At 40.3% G+C, this 6,000-nt stretch overlaps 1 protein-coding gene across 2 annotated transcripts in view; it reads right to left on the bottom strand.

Annotated features, from left to right (window-relative positions):
• Nucleotides 1-4,714, bottom strand: part of akt3a (v-akt murine thymoma viral oncogene homolog 3a) — a 92,305-nt gene extending 87,591 nt beyond the window's left edge. For both annotated transcript variants that reach the window (XM_033979378.2, XM_055227098.1), the window contains exon 1: nucleotides 4,621-4,714. The gene's annotated coding sequence lies outside the window, so the exon portion shown is untranslated. The remainder of the gene's footprint in view (nucleotides 1-4,620) is intronic.
• Between the last annotated feature and the right edge of the window lie 1,286 nt (nucleotides 4,715-6,000).

Consider the following 6,000-nt stretch of genomic DNA (forward strand, 5'->3'; position numbering starts at 1 on the left):
AAAAACACCTTAAAATAAAAAAATGTAAATAAACTCAAAATAACTTCAAAAAAAAACTAAAAAATAAACTCAAAATAACAAAAAAAAACCTTAAAATAACAAAAACAATCTAAATAAACTCAAAATAACTTAAAAAAAAAACAACCTCAAAATAACAAAAAATTTAAAATAACAAAACAAATAAATAAAAAAAAGTAAAATCTAAACTCAAAATAATATTAATTAAAAAAAAAAAGAACCCCAGGATCATGTAGAGCGGGTTAATACGAACATTTAACACCAAAATGACGAGTCTGACAGCAGCAGAGACAGAGATTAAACCAGACGAGCGCACATGCTAACTTTCTATTTGTAACGCGGCGGCTAGCAGGTTAGCTACGTCCAAACAGTCTCTGGTTCTGTAAAACTCTGGCTTTTGCTTTAATGCTCGAGTGTAGTTCAGTGAGGTTTTCTTTTAGCTGGGCCTTAATCTGTCCAAACCTGCCCCTGACCGCCCAGCGCTGCCGCCACACAACCTGAAATACTGCCCGCGTCCAGACCGAGACGCGCCGACAGCAGCGTCCAGACACAGGCAACCCTTCATCACCAGGGCAGCCGTTACTATGGAGATGTCCACTGCCCGCTCTGCCAGGGAAGCACCGGTCAGACAGGATTTATTATAGCACAAGGACAAAATGACAAACGCAAGACACACAGCAGAAGAGAGTCTGTGCCAAGATGGACGCCGCTGACAAGTGTCTCATTCTACAAACCCACAACTCAGAAAACCTTTAGTCATATTTTCCATTTTGTAAAAAAAATAAAATAAATAATAATAATAATTTTGGTATTAAGATTTATTACTGTGTGCTAAGGTTCCACTTTGTACCTGTTGCGCTGGGGCCATAATTAGTGTGACACGCCCAGTTGTGCATGTGCCGAGCCCCGGGGTCTAAACATGGCCGCCCGCTGAAGTCAAAGGGACATGCTCAATGGAACATGATGTGAGTTTAGCCTTTAGCGGCGAAGTACGTCCAGCCCTGCGCATGGACCGTGTGCAGTCGAGCTTCACCCCCGTGAGACCATGAGTGACAAGAGCGACGGGAGCAACGGGAGCCACGGGAGCCATGAGAGCCACGGGAGCCACGGGAGCCACAGGAGCGACGAGAGCGACGGGAGCGACGGGAGCGACGGGAGCGATGAGAGCGATGGGAACAGCAGGAGCGACGAGAGCGACGGGAGCGACGGGAGCAACGGGAGCAACGGGAGCGACGGGAGCGACGGGAACAGTGGGAGCAACGGGAGCGACGGGAGCGACGGGAACAGTGGGAACAGCGGGAGCGACGAGAGCGACGGGAGCGACGAGAGCAATGAAAGCGTGACGAGACTGGCGAGAGCAATGAGAGCGCAACGAGAGCGAGCAAAGCAGATGTGAAGGAGACAAGGGAATAATAAATAATAATGTTTATGCTTCCAGAAGCTTCTGATCCGAGCTCTAAACCTGCGTCTCGTTCATGACAGTCGGCCATTGAGCGTTTTTAATCGACTCTGGCTCCAATTCACTTTCTGTGTAAAAACTCTGTCCTCTCTCTGTCTCTGCTGCTTCAGACTCATTTTGGTCTTAAATGTTCGTATTAACCTGCTCTATATGATCCTGGGGTTCTTTTTTTTATTATTATTTTAAATTTAGATTTGTTTTTATTTTTTTTGTTATTTTATTTTTTTGTTATTTTAAGTTTCTTTTGAGTTATTTTGAGTTTATTTAGATTTTTTTTGTTATTTTAAGTTTTTTTTGTAATTTTGAGTTTATTTTTTTAGGTTTTTTTTTTTTAGTTATTTTGAGTTTATTTAGATTGTTTTTGTTATATTAAGGTTTTTTTTTGTTATTTTGAGGGTTTTTTTGTGTTTTTTTAAAGATATTTTGAGTTTATTTAGTTTTGTTTTTTTATTTTAAGGTTTTTTTTTGTTATTTTGAGTTTATTTTTTTTATTTTTATTTTTTTCAAAACTGTCCTCTCTCTGTCTCTGCTGCTTCAGACTCATTCTGGTCTTAAATGTTCATATTAACCCTCTACATGATCCTGGGGTTTTTATTTCACTATTGTGTCTGTAAATCAAGACATGAACATTAATAACAGACGAATCCGGCGCCTTCTTTCTCTGAGGTCGCTCCTGTTAGCGTTAGCAACAGGTTTGAGGCCCCCAAGCGATCCTCAATAATATATGAGTAAATATTTGATATGGGCTTGTTTAAGTAAATTTTCAGAAATGTACAGTAAAAAGTACAGTTTAAATTAATATGGGCCAATCCCCTGGAAGCTTGAGGGCCGAGAAAAAATGGTCTGAGGGCTGAATTTCGCCCCCGGACCACAGTTTGGGCGTGCCTGACACAGACGATAAACGATAATACTGAAGCTAATTTACGCCACTGACACAAAAACCCAAGAGCTTTTTTTTTTTTAAACCACAAAAACTATTTTATTCTGCTGTTTATGATGATTTTTAACAATATTTTAGATTTAAAACACTTTAGTCGTTAATTTGAGTCTGTAATGAGTCAGATTAATTATTAATTCAAACTTTTTCGGCTTAAATCTAAAAATATAGAGAAGAAATACCCCAAAATTCCCCACTACTGCAAAGAAAAAGTAACACATGATAAATAACGTTCCATCTTCATAAACTGAGCGATAAGTGAAAATAGTGACAGTGATGACGGCGACACACTCATATTGACACAACACAACACACAACTGTTTCTGTTCACATAATAACTGTGTGTTTGGAGTTTCCAGAGGCTCCAGGGCCGGCTCCAGCTTTTAGGGGGCCCTGGGCTGAATGTGTCTCTGGGGCCCATTTGACACATTCTGACTCTCGTCACTTTGACCAGTTGTTTTTGTGTTTTATGACCAACATCAGACTGAAAACATCCAGAATAACACAACTACAACAACACAACAACAACACAAACATATAAGAACAACACAAACATATAAGAACAACACAAACATAAGAACGACACAAACACATAAGAACAACACAAACATATAAGAACAACACAAACACATGAACAACACAAACATGAATGACACAAACATATAAGAACAACACAAACATAAGAACGACACAAACATATAAGAACAACACAAACACATAAGAACAACACAAACATATAAGAACAACACAAACATATAAGAACAACACAAACATATAAGAACAACACAAACATAAGAACGACACAAACACATAAGAACAACACAAACATAAGAACAACACAAACATATAAGAACAACACAAACATAAGAACAACACAAACATAAGAACAACACAAACATAAGAACAACACAAACATAAGAACAACACAAACATAAGAACAACACAAACATAACGGGAGGGGACAAGAGTTTTGAAATTGTAGACATTTTTCTTTGTTTCTGTTGTATTTTAATGTGTTTAGTTGTGTGTTTAGTTGTGTTCAGTTGTGTGTTCAGTTGTGTGTTTCTTACATTTACATTATGTGGGGTCCTTGCTCCGGTGTAAACACAGAGCTGCCCTCACCTCTGCCCGTTGTTAATTGTTTTAGAGGGACATTTAGGCTGAAAACACACCAGCCCTGAGTCACTAAAACTTCACATATTATATTATTTTCAGTATAAATGTAGGGCTCCTGGGGGCCCCCTGCTGGCCCTGGGGCCCTCAGTAGTTGCTCAGTCTGCCTGTAGTCTGGACCGGCCCTGGCTGTAGCACAGACACCCAGAGGAAAACTGCCCCACTGACTCATCACATCCACCCCACTGTGATGTTTCATGTCCGAACTCCATCAGCTCCACCAGCTCCATCAGCTCCATCAGTCTGACACATGCCTCTGTCCAGCCTGCACCACGTGACACATGCCTATGTCCAGCCTGCACCACGTGACCCATCCCCTCCGCGTGCATCTCCATGGGCAGGACTCAACAGCAGCACTGCGTCATCTACGTCACAGGCTGTCAAACTGACGCATGTTGCGCGTGCAGCGTGGCGGAGCCTTAGCGGCGAGTCAAAGTTGCGCAGAACAGCGACAAATCAAAGAAAACTGCACAAAATGAGTCTGTGTCCGGACAGTGACGCGCACAGGCTGACCGCGTGTCACCTGTGAGCGCGCGCAGGGGGGGGGGGGGGGGGGGGGGGCTGGGGGTCCCGTGCACCTGCTCCTCACGCACACACACACGCACACACAGGTTTATTTCGTTACTTTCGGTGTGACACGCGCGGGACACCTGTGCACGAGCGCGCTCCCCTGCCCTCGTGCCCGGTGCGTGTCTTTAGATGAAACGGGACGACGCAGCTCAGGTTGTTTTGACGTTCAAGAAAAAGTCGTGACGTCACCAGCAGATAAGGCATCCCCTCTGCTGTTCCCTCACCCCCTCTGCTGTTCCCTCACCCCCTCGGCTGTTCCCTCACCCCCTCGGCTCAGCCCTCACTCCCTCTTCTGTGCCTCACTCTCTCTGCTTGTCCCTCACCCTCTGTGCAGTCCCCTCACCCCCTCTGCTGTTCCCTCACCCCTCTGTGCAGTCCCTCACCCCCTCTGCTGTTCCCTCTGCTGTTCCCTCACCCCCTCTGCTGGTCCACACCCCCCCGCGCGCCCTCGTGTCAAACATACCGTGTTTCGTTCCTTGGTCCGCGCCTCTGTTTCAGTGAAGCTCTCGTTTCTTGTCCACAGCAGAGCTCCTCATCATCCCATCCCAACATCCCGTTTGTCTCTGCCGGCTAATCACACAAGTATCGCGAGAACTCACATGAGAGGCTGTGTGATGCGCGCGGCGGCCTGTGGGGGACTTTTAAAGAGACAAGACACAAAAGTGTAACAAACTGTAACACAAACTGCAACAACACAAACTGTAACAACACAAACTGTTCAACTGCTCTGAGGTTTAAAGAATAAAAACACAAACTGTAACAACATAAAGAATAAAAACACAAACTATAACAACATAAAGAATAAAAACACAAACTGTGACAACATAAAGAATAAAAACACAAACTGTAACAACATAAAGAATAAAAACACAAACTGTAACAACATAAAGAATAAAAACACAAACTGTAACAACATAAAGAATAAAAACACAAACTGTGACAACATACAGAATAAAAACACAAACTGTGACAACATAAAGAATAAAAACACAAACTGTAACAACATAAAGAATAAAAACACAAACTGTGACAACATAAAGAATAAAAACACAAACTGTAACATAAAGAATAAAAACACAAACTGTAACAACATAAAGAATAAAAACACAAACTGTGACAACATAAAGAATAAAAACACAAACTGTAACAACATAAAGAATAAAAACACAAACTGTAACGACATAAAGAATAAAAACACAAACTGTAACAACATAAAGAATAAAAACACAAACTGTAACGACATAAAGAATAAAAACACAAACTGTGACGACATAAAGAATAAAAACACAAACTGTGACAACATAAAGAATAAAAACACAAACTGTAACAACATAAAGAATAAAAACACAAACTGTAACATAAAGAATAAAAACACAAACTGTGACAACATAAAGAATAAAAACACAAACTGTGACAACATAAATAATAAAAACACAAACTGTGACAACATAAAGAATAAAAACACAAACTGTAACAACATAAAGAATAAAAACACAAACTGTAACATAACGAATAAAAACACAAACTGTAACAACATAAAGAATAAAAACACAAACTGTAACAACATAAAGAATAAAAACACAAACTGTAACAACATAAAGAATAAAAACACAAACTGTAACAACATAAAGAACAAAAACACAAACTGTAACAACATAAAGAATAAAAACACAAACTGTAACAACATAAAGAATAAAAACACAAACTGTAAGAACATAAAGAATAAAAACACAAACTGTAACAACATAAAGAATAAAAACACAAACTGTGACATAAAGAATTAAAACACAAACTGTAACATAAAGAATAAAAACACAAACTGTAACATAAAGAATAAAAACAC

Source organism: Periophthalmus magnuspinnatus, chromosome 15 (assembly GCF_009829125.3).
Source record: "Periophthalmus magnuspinnatus isolate fPerMag1 chromosome 15, fPerMag1.2.pri, whole genome shotgun sequence".
Lineage (NCBI taxonomy): Eukaryota > Metazoa > Chordata > Actinopteri > Gobiiformes > Gobiidae > Periophthalmus > Periophthalmus magnuspinnatus.